This window comes from Peromyscus maniculatus, chromosome 1 (assembly GCF_049852395.1).
Source record: "Peromyscus maniculatus bairdii isolate BWxNUB_F1_BW_parent chromosome 1, HU_Pman_BW_mat_3.1, whole genome shotgun sequence".
In the NCBI taxonomy this organism is placed as follows: Eukaryota; Metazoa; Chordata; class Mammalia; order Rodentia; family Cricetidae; genus Peromyscus; species Peromyscus maniculatus.
The window spans coordinates 813,221-827,834 of record NC_134852.1 but is presented as its reverse complement, the minus strand read 5'-3'; the positions used below and the strand labels follow the sequence as shown (position 1 = coordinate 827,834).

The 14,614-nt window shown below is 37.2% G+C and overlaps 1 pseudogene; it reads right to left on the bottom strand.

Annotated features, from left to right (window-relative positions):
• LOC121826140 (vomeronasal type-2 receptor 116-like) overlaps positions 1 to 14,614 on the bottom strand; it is a 478,502-nt pseudogene that overhangs the window by 422,342 nt on the left and 41,546 nt on the right.

Below are 14,614 nucleotides of genomic sequence, written 5' to 3'. Positions count from 1 at the left end.
GCAGTCGGACCAGTACCTGTCCTTAGTGCATGAGCTGTCTGTTTGGAACCTGGGGCTTATGCAGGGACACTTAGCTCAGCCTGGGAGGAGGGGACTGGAAATGCCTGGACTGAATTTAACAGGTTGAGCTGAATTCCCAGGGGAGTCTTTGCCCTGGAGGAGATAGGAATGGGAGAGGACAGGGGAATCCATGGCTGATATGTAAAATAAAGTCATAAAATAAAAAAGTAAAAAAATATGTACATATCTTTGTATTACCATGTACCTGGTGATGGCGATCTATACATTCCATCAGAAAGTTCCTAATTCTTGCTTGCTAACTTTGCATCCTTTTTACATCTCCTATGTACTGGATCATATGGATATGGATAACTACAATGTTTCCTTTTCTGTTATGGTTGAAACAATGTCTCACTGTGTAGAGTTGGTTGAGGGCAACTGTCTTTCTTGGCCAGGCTAAAATCTTTTCTACTTCTTTGTATTCCTTTTTCCACATCCCCCAACATTTTAAGGACTATTTTGAAGCAAGGTATAGCTGAGAAAGCGGTTATTGGCCTTGACAATGGGAGTGTCATGATGCTTCACAAATACCCCAAGAACTGCAGCTGTGATTGCCGTGAAGCACAAGGCCATTAAAGTCAAAGACATCCCCAAGGGGTCTTCATAGGTCAGAAAGACCACAGATTTGGGAATGCACTGGTTCTGGTCTCTGTTGGCATACTGGTCCTCTGGACACTTCACACACTGATCCACATCTGATGGAGAAAGGAAAGTATGACTAGTGCAGCTTAGCATATTTAGAGACCAGACATTTCAACTAAGTGTGTTGCAGAAGCAGTCCAATGTCCACATTCTTAATGTGAATGTAAGTGAAAGGCACTGCTCCATGGCAATGCTTCAATTTCACTATATTCATTCATTATATTTATGTGTAAGGAAACCAAACCATCATTATGTTTGTATTTAACTGTGAGTTTATTATTCCATTTGTCATCTTAAGGAAAGTACAAATATTTTAGCACCATTTGGATGCTATGATAAAGGGACTTAACGTTTTTAAGTGACAGAAGCTGGAATCATTAACAATTGTTTGCACAGTATATATTTTAATGTCTCAGAAGCACAGATACATTGCCTGCTGATTTTTCTCTTTCTGTTTTATGTATTCTGTCCACATTACAGATGGAGACTGTGTCTTCTACTGGGACAAGACCTGTGATATATTTTCTAGTGTGAACTTGTCAGCCCAAACACATTGACATAGAAGCAACACTAAACAGAAACAGTAGGAAACCTCGGAGTCAGCAAGAGATACCCTAGGATCAAATTCTCCATGTATTTATCTCAGAGGTAAATGGTAAGTGAATCAGAGATAAAGACAGGAGATAAAGGATGAGGGAGAAGGGAGAGGAACATGGGAGATGAGGAACAGGTTTTTGGCTGGAATACAAACACCTGCCTCTGGATAGAGAGGTGACAGACATGCCCTTTAGGAAAATGGCAGTTTGTAAATGTTAAAGGGGCAGCTCATCTTGGGATAAAGTGTTTAATTGGATAGTCAAGTCTATTAGGACAGCCACAGGTAGTGTTGCTATCCTGACTTCAATACTTTGATAGCTGGACTTTGATAGTCAGCCCCAGGAGGAGGTAGTGGCCAAATAAGGGAACAGACCTTGGTGGTTAGCTTTAAGTATGTAATTGTCAGCCCATAGGTGGTATCTTATGTCTTTAATCCTGGCACAAGGGAAGCAGAGGCAGGAATAATTCTGTGAGTTCAAGGTCAAGCTAGTACCAGGATAGCTAGGGCTACACACACACACACACACACACACACACAAAAAAAAAAAAAAAAAACCTGTCTCAAAAAACCAAAAAAAATGCAAATGTCTTAGGTAGTATTTCTACTGCTGTGAATGGAAACCATCACCTTGGCAACTCTCATAAAGAAAAACATTTAACTGGGTGTCTTATAATTCAGAGGTTTGAGTTCATTATAATCATGGTTAGTCATGGTGGCATGCAGGCTGATCTGCTGCTGTAGAAGTACCTTAGAATTATACATGTTTGATCAACAGTAATCAACTGACTTACTGGGTGTGGCTTAAGTGTATCTGAGAGTTCAAATTCTGCCTCCAGAGTGACATACTTTCTCCAATAAGACCACTCTTTCTCCAACAAGGCAATGGTTACTAATAAGACCACTCCTAATGATCTTATGTGGGCAAATCACATTTAAACTACTTCAATAAAATAATGGTTTTTTAGCAATGCAATGGGAAAGGGGGAGAAGGGCATGGTTGATAAAGACATGTTGGCCACACTTGGTCTGGCTAAAGTCCCTTCAGAATCATTAAGTTTTTGTGTGGGTGTTTGTTTATGTGTGAAGATTTATATGTGTGTCTACATGCAGACTAACAAAAGAGTTCATGAACTTGAGAGTGATTCAGTTTATATGGGGTAAGTAGGAGGATGAAATGTTAGAAGAAAGTTATATAATTGTCATGTTTGAAAATGCAAAAATAATTAAATATATTAAATAAATACCCTCTTAGTTGTTAATTCATCTTTCAAGAAGGACCCTGTAGTCCTGAGGCTTGTTTATAAGAAACAGTAACCCTATCACTTAAGGTAGAAACCTTTGTATATTTTTAGAATTAAAAATCCTACATCCAGATTTCATCACCGTTGGGAAGAGACAAGCACCTTGCTCCTCCCTGAATTTCCATCTATGTGAGACTGAGACTGTGAGTGTTCTCCAGTGTGAAGGAGATACTGATATAACACCATGAGCAACTCAACACAAGAACATTCAAGTAAGAGTGATAGCACAGAATGTTTGTTTTTAGGAATAGAACCCCATTCATAAGCTGTAATCTCTAACCTGGCAAAATAAGGAAATGTGATTACAATTGCTCTGAATCAGAGGATTATTGAAGAGACATGATGTGCTTCTAGATTTTAAGTCTTTTTGTCTAGAATAATGCATTTTAAAACATATGTAATTACTTAATTTGTTTAAGGGACCAAAGGTTGGCTCACTTGTGAAGAGAATGTACTGCTCTTACAGAAGCCCTGAGTTCGGTCCCCAGCACTCATGTCAGGAGTCTCACAGGTGGCTGTAACTAACTACAGAGACAGTGGATGCCGCTCACATGCACCTGCAATTGTGCACAGATAACCACTCCTCTCACATACATAGACAAAACTGAAGAAACAATAAAATATTGTTTGCTTAAGTTTTGTTGTATTTATCCCTGTAAATACCCACTACTCCTTTATGTTTTTACATTTAAAACAATTTCACTAGACTTTATTCAATCACTTCAGTAAATATTATGTGTGGGAGTGCATGGAGGTCAGAAGAAAACTTCTAGGAGTTGGCTAACTTTTCCCACTACAAGGAATTTAATTGCTGTGCAATATTACTGGCCATAAGTGTCCTTTAGAGACTTTCATTTCATTGCACATGATGACAGGCAATAGAAGAGAATAATAATCTATATGCCATTTGCATGGAGCTAACTCTAAACAAATAATCATATGATTAAAAAGAGCTGTGTAGGGGACAACACTATTTAGAAAATTGTGGCAAGTTGCTTTCATACAAAATAATTTTAATCTTATATTTGTGACATTATTAAATGGGTGATGCATAGAAAAATATTGAACACAGGACACTGTATTTTCTACATCAGGTGACATCTCTTATTCACACTTTCCGAGACTTCATATCACATTGATCCTTTGAAAAGGGATCTCTGAATATTGCTTCTAGTTTTCTGTGTCATGCTAAACAGTTCTGATAATTTTACAAGTAATTATTCCTGTCTCCACTAATCTTACAGAGGACTTTCATTTGATTCCTAGCACCCACGTAACAGATTTCAGTGGCTCTGGTGCCCTGATATGTTCTCCACTGACTCCTGCACATACATGGTGCCTTAAACGTATGTTCAAATTAAATAAAAAAATATTATTAAAGACTCATAAATGAAATTTAATCAACCTGTAATTTTAGAGGAGATAATCACACTAGAAATGACTTTAGTAGAATTCCCTCACACTCTAGTGTGATAATCAAAACTGTTTATTTGAAAAAATGACACATAAAGTGAATTTCCAATGAGTCAAAGCTGTATGTCAAGGCAAAGGCTATTACTTGAAGATATGTTGTTACTGATCACATTCCTATAAAAATGAATATAGGCAAGCAATGTATTTGATTTGTGGAGTGGACTTTTAAATGCTTTAATCATCCCATGTAGGTTAGAGAGGATGATCATTGGGAAGAATTTATTAAGCAGAAACACTCACTTGTCTCATTAGAAACTTCATTTTCTGGGCAGGGGTTGCAATCAAAACAGCAGACTGCCATTCCCTCCTGCCAGAAATTTCTGAAATCAGGATGACAATCAGCACTGCACACAGAGGGAGGCATCTGAGGAAAATTAGACACATGCTGTTATCAATATTTTTACCTATTTCTTCCATATCTACATTAGATGAACATGGTGAAATACGATTATTTTATATACAGCACATGAGTGACCATATTTTATTTACACAATAAACTTATCTTATATATATCAAATGAATGGCCACATTTCACTTAGTATATTATATAATGTGTGGAAACATTAATGTAAAGTTGGATAGCTTCACCTTGCTAGAAATTCAGGAAGAAGAATAGGATGTTTGTTGTGGACAAACACTCTGGTGCTTGTAAACTGGTTTGTCTAGTTAATTTTTTGTCAACTTACCACGAAGTACATTAAAAAGTTAGTCAGAACCTGAACCAAAAGAATCTTCTTCATTGAACTAGCCTGTCAATCTACCTGTAATACGTTTTATTAATTGGCACTTAATTTAAGAGTGCTCAGCCCAGTGTGGGCATTTTCCCTAGGCAGGGCATATGGGAAATCAAGCAGATCAAGCCAGTAAGTAGAGATTTTCCCCCTAAGGGTCTATGATTTAGTTGCAGAATCCAGAATCCTACCTTGTCCTTCCTTGATTGTAATCCATGAGCCTAATCAATCACTCCTCTTCACTTTGTTTTTAGTCACTGTTTAATCACAATAATAGCATTGTAACCTAGAACTAGTGGACATAAGAAACAGTGGAAGCAACTCCTCGTATCTCAGATGACATACATGCACTCTAGTAGAATAGCACTGTAAAGCATGAAAGAGAGAGTACAAGAAAAATTAGGGAAATGGCAGAGCCTGGTACATTTATAGTGATTACATGCTGAACTGACAAGAATTGTCACTCACTGAAATTGTCACCACTGAAAGGTGGAGTGTTCCCTGAGGTGAAAATGCTGTACAAAAGCTTTAAGTACTGGGGGAACCTGAATAAAAGTTAGCTAACTTAATCTTAATTAAAAGATTTCTTAAAGTTTAAAATAAAAAGTCATTTTTTCATCAAAAACCTGCTTAGAGCGATCTGAATGCTGCTTCAGAAAGCTGCTGGTTGTTGTGTCCTCACTTTGCATCCTTTCTTCAGTTTGAGTTGTGTGCTGAAACTGCAGTGTGTCCTATGGACTGGGCCTTTCATTCTCCACAATATGTCAAAGAAAATCTTCCTTTTCTTTGACAGTTTTATGAAAGAGGTTCTCACAATGTTGTTGGGAGACCTCAACTCCTGATGTAAACTAGGCTGACCTAGTTACCACAGAGATCTGTGTTTCTTTCCTCCTGAATCCTGGAATTAAAATATATGCTATCAGCAGGCAAAATTCTTCCCTTCTTTTTTGTTCATGGTGTTTGCAATTTCTTGTTGTTCATGCTAAGATACTAAGGACTATTTTGAAGAAGAGTGGAGAATATGTATATACTTGTCCCATTTCTGACCATGTGTTTTTAGGCAGGGTCTCTATTTGCAATCCTAGCTTGCTTGTACTTGCTATCAATGCCAGACTGGACATAAACAGACAGAAATTTGCCCGCCTCTGCCTGCCAAGAGTTTGAATTAAACATATGAACTACCACATACATCTTGCCTCACTAATGATTTTAATGGAAATTCTTTGAGCTTCTCATCATATAGTACAATGATGACAACAGGATTATCATAGGAAATCTTTTTAAATGTGACTGGTCTGTACAATAATTATTAATTAATAAAAAAGAAAACTTATCAAGTAAAGATGTGTTCAGCCTACTGTTTCAGGTTTTTGTTTGTTTTAAATTTTAACTCTGAATGGATGGTGAACATTGTTAAGAGCACTTTTTGCCTATATTTGGATGATCATGTATTTCTATCCTTGAGTCTATTTATGTGCCACATTTATTTTATTGATATGCATATGTTGAATCATCCTTGTATCCCTGGAATGAAGTTAACTTTGCCATAAGGACAGATATTTCTGTTGTGTTGTTGAGTTATATTACTCAGTATTTAGTTGAGAATTTTTTCTACCATATAAATCAATGGGTTTAGTCTCTAGTTCTCTTTATTATGTTCCATTTCTTCCATATTCTTTCCCTACATATTTACAGAAGGGATTTTTGCATGATTGTAAGTGAGGATAGTTTCTGGAAGCAAAAATGACTGTTGGTTTTAGAAACCAATGTTGATGTTTGTGTTTTTGATTAGAAAATTTGAAGATTAATATTTAAATGTTATTGAGAATTATTTGCTAATTATGGCCTGTTATTATCACTGCATTATTTGCTATTATTCTGACAGTTGTTTTTCTGGCTGGGTTTCTAGTGCTGTCTTATTCTTACTTGATCATTTGAATACATCTTACTTTTCCATGTGTAGAAGTTCTCGTTTTTTTTTTTTTTTTTTTTTTTGGTATTTCGAGACAGGGTTTCTCTGCATAGCTTTGTGCCTTTCCTGGAGCTCACTTGTAGTTCAGGCTGGCCTCAAACTCACAGAGATCCACCTGGCTCTGCCTCCTGAGTGCTGGGATTAAAAGGCATGTGCCACCACCACCCGGCAAAGTTCTTCCATTGTTTCCATAACACTGCAAGAATCATTATGAATTCCTATAATTTATGTGCACTGTTGAGCATTTTTCTGTCACTGTACTACTTAGGGTTCTCAGGAGTAAAAGTACTTATAAAATGAATCCATCTCTCTCTCTCTCTCTCTCTCTCTCTCTCTCTCTCTCTCTCTCACACACACACACACACACACTCTCTCTCTCTCTCTCTCTCTCTATATATATATATAATTTGAATTTCTTATAGGCTGTGGTTTAGCTATTCCAACAATTGTTGTAAACAAATGCATAGACCAAGAATCCCGAAACTTCTTAGTCCATGAGGATGAAGGTTTCTGCTCATCTTCAGTATACATTAGAATCCCAAATAAATAGTTTTTTATGCCAGTGAAAGAACAGACTTGCTAGAAAGGTGCAAGCAAATAGATAAACAGCAAAATCTTCCTTTTCTTTCTTTCTTTTTTTTTGGGGAGGAAGAAAACATTTACTTGGCTTATAATTCCATATCACTGTTCATCATCAACAGAAGTCCGGACAGGAGCTCAAGCAAGGTCAGAACCTGGAGGGAGGAGCTGATGCAGCAGCTGGGGCTGGGTATTGTTTACTGACTTGCTCTTTATGGCTTGCTCAGCCTGTTTCTTATGAACCCATGGCCACCTTCCCAGGGGTGGTCCCACCCTCAATGGACTGGACCCACCCACATCAATAACAAATTAAGAAAATGTCCTACAGGGCTGCCTACACCCCAATTTTATGGAGGGATTTTCTCAAAAGAGGCTTCCTCTTCTGCAGTGACTCTAGCTTGTGTCAAGTTGACACAAAACTAATCAGGACAACTGACCCCTTGTCAACTTAACTCACAAATACATCACTATTACAACATAACCTTTCCTTTCTTATTCATCCCCAAGATCTCATATTAAAATACATAAATAACTTTAAAAGTCCCAACGTCTTTATAAATTCAAACACTTAAAATTTTAGTCTCTTTTAGAAATCTCAAAGTCTCTTAAAACCTAAATCTCTTTTTAAATGCAGTCCATGTTCCCGTAAAATAAAAAAATAAATGAAGTACTTTCTTATTGCAGGAGGGAAGAACCAGGGCACAGTCACAATCTGAACTAAGCAAAACCAAACTCCAACAGTATGAATAACTCAGCATCCAAAGTCCACAATTTACTCATGATCTTCTGTGCTCCTCTAAAGGCCTTGGGTCACTTCTCTGGCTCTGCCCTCTGCAGCACACACAGCTGTTTTTCTTGGCTACCATTGACTCCACTCTTCTGCTGCTGCTGTTCTTCGTGGTCATCTCATAGTTCTTGCATCTCCAAAATTCTGGGGGCTTCTGCTGAAATTGGGCTGCACTTTCACAAATAGCCTCTCCTAGGCTCTCTTCATACTAACAAGCCTCTATTTCTCTCCATGAACCCTTCAATTCTGTATCTTCAAAGTCTTCTCCTGGTCTCTCACAGTGCCATGCCTCAGCTGCACTCTGTGATCTCTTCATTCATTCAAAACCAGTACCACCTGAGTGACTCTTACATTACCAAGTCCAGCTGCTAGAGTCATGTACAACTTTAAACACCTATGGAACACAACTTCTATGTGCTAACTCACATAAAACCCTTCCCAGAAGATTTCTCCTCAATGATGCAGGTTTCTCTTAATCACCACCAATTTCTCAGCTCCAGCAAACTAGGTTCAAGTACGCCAGCAAAACGCTGGTTGAAAATGAGTTCTCTGTAGATGTGTAGGTTTATTGAAGAGTCTCTATTCTGTTCTTTTGGTCTATGTGTCTGTGTCTTGAAAATAAATATCATGCTGTTTTGATTACCCACAGCTTCATGGCATATTTTAAAATTAGCAGGTCCAGTATCTTTAGGATTCTTTTGCTGGTTCCATGTAGAATGTCATAGAAATTTCATGAATTGTTTGGATCCCTTTGAATACTGCAGACCTTTGATGATTTGAATTCCTCCAATCTATCTTGTCAGTGTGTGTATCTTCTTTGATTTCTTTGTCTGATATTTTGTGATTTTTTTTTTCACTGTGAAAAGCTTTAGGAAGGCTGATGGCTTTTTCAGTGTAATTTTTCACCTCATCTTTGTTATAAATTTATTCAAGTCTCTGTTTTTTAGGAAAGGTCACATTTTTCTCTGTATATGAGTTTCATAATTTTTGCTGATCTAATGCCTTGGTTCTTTTTATTTATTCACTGTCACGAATGGCTCCTTGTTTGTACATAAAATTTTGGTGGCTATTAGTGGCAAGAAACATTCCTTGGTATTATAAAGTAGCTTGTATTTAGAATGCTTGCTGGATTTATGTCAACTTGTCACAAACTAGAGCCACTGGAAAGGAAGGAACCTTAACTGAGAAAATACCTCAATAAGGTCGGGCACGCCTGTAGGTTATATTCTTTATTAGTGATTGGAGGGCCCAGCCCATTGTGAGTGGTACCACCCTTACACTAATGGCCTTGGGTTCTATAGGAAAGCAGGTTGAGCATTCCATAAAGAAAGCCAGTAAGTAGCACCCTTCCATGGCCTCTGGATCAGCTCCTGCCTCCAGGTTCCTGCTCTGCTTGAGTTCCTGTCCTGACTTCTTTGGCTGATGAACAGTAATCCAAGGATAAGCCAAATAAACACTTTCTTCCCTAACTTGCTTTTGGTCATGGTGTTTCGATGAAGAAACAGAAACTCTAAGACAAGTTGACACCAGGATCGTAGGGTATTTCTGTGACAGACTTGACCATGTTGTTTTAGGAAGAATTGTGGAAGGACTTTAGAACATTGTGCAAGAAAAGCCATTGAGTGTTCATTCAATGCCTGATGAGTTCTTCTGTAGGAGAATGGAAGATAAGGATATTGGGGGCAATGCAAAGGATGGAGGCATGGCCTGTGAAGTTTCAGGGGTGATTTTAAAGAGTATTGCAGCTATTTGTTATTTTGAATTAAGATTCTGTGTTTCCAGTTAGCTGGGACTGAGGAATCAGCTGTGATCAACAAGTTACCAGAAATACTAAAGCAGAAGCTTCTTTTTCAATGTCCTTATATTGACTTCCACCAGAGGGTGTAGCCCTTGATAAATATTAGCTTTCTAAAATCAAATAATCTGGATTAATGTTGTATCTTCTCAAATTAATCCCCAAATAAAATATATGATTTTTCCCATCTTAAAAGATCTCAATTTGGTGTCTGTTCTCCTACCTGATGAACCTAGCCTCTAGGCTTTAGGCCCAGGAATACAACCTGTACCCCAAACTCCCACCCATTGCAGCCCAACTTGGAGGCCAACAGGCAGGGCTCCTGCAGGCAGGCTTACTAACACCCTATCATCAGACATTGTATACTACAATCCCCACTCAGCTGCCCAAACCCACCCATCCCCCAAGACCGCAACTGCTCCCTCAAACAGACCACACTAGCTCCAACTGGACCAAGAGCTCCAATTGGACCAAGAATGCTGATTAGACCAAGTGTGGCTCCCTGACACACATAAACCATTGGCACTGATTGCAGCAAAATATGGGTAGATGCCAGTGTAAGAACATGTTCACCACAATAAAGACCAATGTGGCACCACCATTTGGTTCTATATCAGCAAGACCAGAACATCCCAAAATAGAAGAAATATAAGAAAACGACCTTAAAAATGATTTTAAAATGACAGTATCTTTTAAAGAGGAAATGAAAAATTCCCTTTAGGAATTGAGGCAAAGAGAAACAAAAATTGGAAAAAATCAATAAGTCCCCTAAAGAAAGGCAAGAAAATGCAATAACACAGGTGAAAGAAATGATGTAAGAATTGAAAACTAAAATAGAGGCCAAATAGAAGACATAAACTGAGGGAATGCTGGAAAATAAAATCTGAGCATATATACAGGAAATACAGATGCAAGCATAACCAAAAGAATGCAAGAAATGGAAGAAAGACACTCTGGCACTAAAGATACGATAGAGGAAATAGATTCAGCAGTTAAAGAAGACATTAAAGCCAACAAAGTCATAACACAAAACCTTCAGGAAATCTGGGACACCTTAAAAAGACCAAACCTAACAATAATGTGGATACAAGAAGGAGAAGAATAGCAGCTCAAAAACACAGAGAATATATTCAACAAAAATCATAGAAGAAAACTTTCTCATGATAAAATCATATTTAAACAATACCTATCCACAGATCTAGCCCTATAGAAAGCACTAGAAGAAAAATCCAACCTAAGGAATTTAGAAACACGCAGGAACACACAGGAAATAGATAATCGCACACCAACAAATCCCCCCCAAAAAAAGGAAACACACAACACTACCACCAAAAAAATAACAGGAATTAAGAATCAATAGTCATTAATATCCTTTAATATCAATGGAATCCATTTGCCTATAAAAAGTCACAGGCTTACAGAACGGATATGAAAACAGGATCCATCCTTCTGCTGCATACAAGAAACACACCAGAACTTCAAAAACAGGTACTATGTCAGAGTAAAAGGCTGGGGAAAGCCTTTCTATTCAAACAAATTTAAGAAGCTAGATGGTGAAATTATCCTAATATCTAAAAAAGCAGATTTCAAACTAAAATTAATCATAGAAGGCTAATAAGGACATTACATATTCATCAAAGAAAAAATTTATCAATATGAGGTCTCAATTCTGAACATTTTTGCCTCAAATACAAGGGGATCCACAGTTGTAAAAGAAGCATTATTACTAAAGCTTAAATCATACATAAAACTCCACACGCTAATAGTGTGAAATTTCAACACTGCATTGTCTCCAGTGGACAGGTCTGCCAGACAGAAACTTAGTGAAGAAATAATGGAACTAAAAGATGTTATGACTCAAATAGACTTAATAAACAACTACAGAACAATCAAACCAAACTCTAGAGAATATACCTTCTTCTCAGCACCCTATGGAACCTTCTCTAAGTATGTGACCACAAACTTGGTCAGAAAGCAAATCTCAACTGTTACAATAATAAATGGAATAATCTCCTGTTCTTTGTCAAAACCACCATGTCTTAAATTTGGAATTCAACAGAAACACAAGTTACAGAAAGCCTACAAACTAATGCAAACTGAATAATGCTCAACCAAATCACCACTGCATCAAGGAAGAAATAAAGAAAGAAATTAAAGACTCCCTAGATTTCAATGGAAATGAATGTACTACATATGAAACTTATGGAACACTAGGAAAGCAGTACTAAGAGGAAAATTCATAGATCTAAATGCCTAAATAAATAAGTTGGAGATATCTCACACTAGCGACTTAGTAGCATAAATGAAAGCTATAGAAGAGAAAAAATCAAACTCAACCAGGAGGAATAGAAGCCAGGAAATAATCAAATTGAGGTTTGAAATCAATAAAATAGAAATAAAGAGAACAGTACAAAGAATCAATGAAACAGAGAGTTGGTTCGTTGAGAAAATCAACAAGATAGAAAAAACCCTTATCCAAACTGACTAAAAGGCAGCGAGAGAATATCCAAATTAACAATATCATAAATGAAAAGGATACATAACATCTGAGAATGAGGAAATCCAGGGTATCATCAAGTCATAATTCAAATATCTGTACTCCACAAAATTGGAAAATCTAAAAGAAATGGAAAATTTTCTAGATCAGTGCCATATACCAAAATTAAATCAAGACCAGTTAAACAATTTAAATAGACCTATCACCCATAAGTAAAGACCATGGCCAGATGGATTCCGTGCAGAATTCTACCAAAATTTCAAATATACACTAATGCAATGCTCCTCAAGCTTTTCAACACAATAGAAACAGAAGGAACATTGCCAAATTATTTCTATGAAGCTATAGCTACCCTGATAGCCAAGCCACACAATGATGCAAAAGAAATAGAATTACAGAACAATTTTCCTCATGAACATTGATGTAAAAAATACTCAATAAAATACTGGCAAACCAAATTCAACAACATATCAATAAATCATCTACCATGATGAAGTAAGCTACATACCAGAGATGCAGGGATGGTTCAACATATGAAAATCTATCAATGTAATACATCATAAAACAAACTAAAAGAAAATAACCTACATCATCACAATAGATGCTGAAAAAGCCTTTGACAAAATCTAACATCCCTTCATTATAAAGTTCTTGGGGAAATCAGGAATACAAGAAATACACCTAAACAAAATAAAGGCAATTTATAGGAAGCTGGTAGCAAACATCAAACTGATGGATAGAAATTCAAGGTGATGCCTCTTATTTCAGGAACAAGACTATATACTGTACACTCTCCCGATATCTATTCAATATAGTACTCAAAGTCCTAGCTAGAGCAATAAGACAACAAAAGAATATGAAAAGCACACAAATTGGACAGGAAAAATCAAACATTATTTGGAAATGATAGGATAGTCTACATATGTGACCCCCAAAATTCTACCAGGGAACTTCTACAACTGAGAAGTACCATCAGTAATGTGGCTGGATAAAACGTTAATTTAAAAAATCAATAGCTTTCCTATACACAAATAATAAACAGGCTGATAAAGGAATCAGAAAAACATTACCCTTTACAATAGCCACAAATAATTTAAAATACCCTGGGGTAACTCTAACCAAACAAATGAAAGACCTGTTTGACAAGAACTTTAAGTCCTTGAAGAAGGAAATTGAAGAAGATATCAGAAAATAAAACAGATCTTCCATGCTCATGGACAGGTATAATCAACATAATAAAAATGGAAATCTTTACAAAATAAATTTACATATTCAATTGAATCCCCACAAAAATCCCAACACAACTCTTCACAGTCCTCAATAGAACATTACATAAGTTTATATGGACAAACAGAAAACCTAACATAGCTAAAACAATCCTGTGTAAAACAGCAACTTCTGGAGGGATCATCATCCCTGACTTCAAGCTCTATTATAGAACTGTTGTAATAAAGTAAGCTTGATATTGGCATAAAAATGGGCATGTGGACAAATGGAATCAAAGTGAAGTTACTGACATTAATCCACACACCTATGCACATCTGATTTTTTTTTACAAAGAAACAAAAATTGTTCAAGGGAAAATAGAAGACATCTTCAAAAAATGGTGCTGGTGCTGGCATAACTGTGTGTCAACATGTAGAAGACTGCAAACAAATCCGTATTTATCACTATGCACAAAACTCAAATCAATGTGTATCAAAAACCTCAACTAGATCAGGCCCTCTGGATAACTGAGACAGTTGATTAGCTTGAACTGTTTGGGAGGCCCCCAGCCAGTGGAACCAGGACTTGTCCTTAGTGCATGAGCTGGCTGTTTGGAACCTGGGGCTTATACATGGACACTTTGCTCAGCCTGGGGGAAGCAGGGGACTGGACTTGCCTCAACTGAATCTACCAGGCTGAGCTGAATCCCCAGGGAAGTCCTTTCCCTGGAGGAGATGGAATTGAGGGGTGGGCTGGGGGGCAGAGGGAAAGGGGGCGGGAGGAGGGAGGACAGGGAAATTTGCAGCTGATATGTAAAATTAAATTAAATTATAAAATAAAAAGCTCAAATAAATCCAGCTAAACTGAACCTGAAAGAGGGGAAAGCAGGAAGTAGCATAGATTGTACTGACACAGGAAACCACTTCTTAAATATAACACCAGTAGCACAGACACTGAGAGCAACAATTAATAA